Source organism: Grammomys surdaster, unplaced genomic scaffold, assembly GCF_004785775.1.
Source record: "Grammomys surdaster isolate TR1022 unplaced genomic scaffold, NIH_TR_1.0 125157, whole genome shotgun sequence".
Taxonomy (NCBI): domain Eukaryota; kingdom Metazoa; phylum Chordata; class Mammalia; order Rodentia; family Muridae; genus Grammomys; species Grammomys surdaster.
Genome location: NW_021620051.1, coordinates 41,095 through 41,563, shown reverse-complemented (window position 1 = coordinate 41,563; position 469 = coordinate 41,095).

Sequence of the window (469 nt, the reverse complement as noted above, 5' to 3'; positions counted from 1 at the left end):
GCATTTAGCAAGCACAAGGCCTACGGTCAATCACTTTCTGCACACAACAAAGAGATAAGGAAGAAATGAGGCGGAAAGAGAGGGCAGGGAGCAGGAAGAGATGGCAAGCAGCAGCTCTCTGACACTAACTCTATATCAGGAAGCGGAGGCAGAAGGAGTTCAAAGCCAACCTCGGTTACACAGTGAGTTTGTGACCAGCCTAGAAAAATGCTAGGAAAAAATGTCTCCGTGGATAAAGTGCATGGCACACAAGCACGAGGACCTGAGTTCAGATCCCTAGCAGACTTGTCTAAAAATAAGATAGTGACAAAGGACTCTCAGTGTCAGCCCTGACCTTTGTGTGTGCACACATACATACAAACTCACACTGTGAACACTCACACATTCACACAAACTCATACTGTACACACTCATAAATTCACACAAACTCACACTGTACACACACATTCACACAAACTCATACTGCACA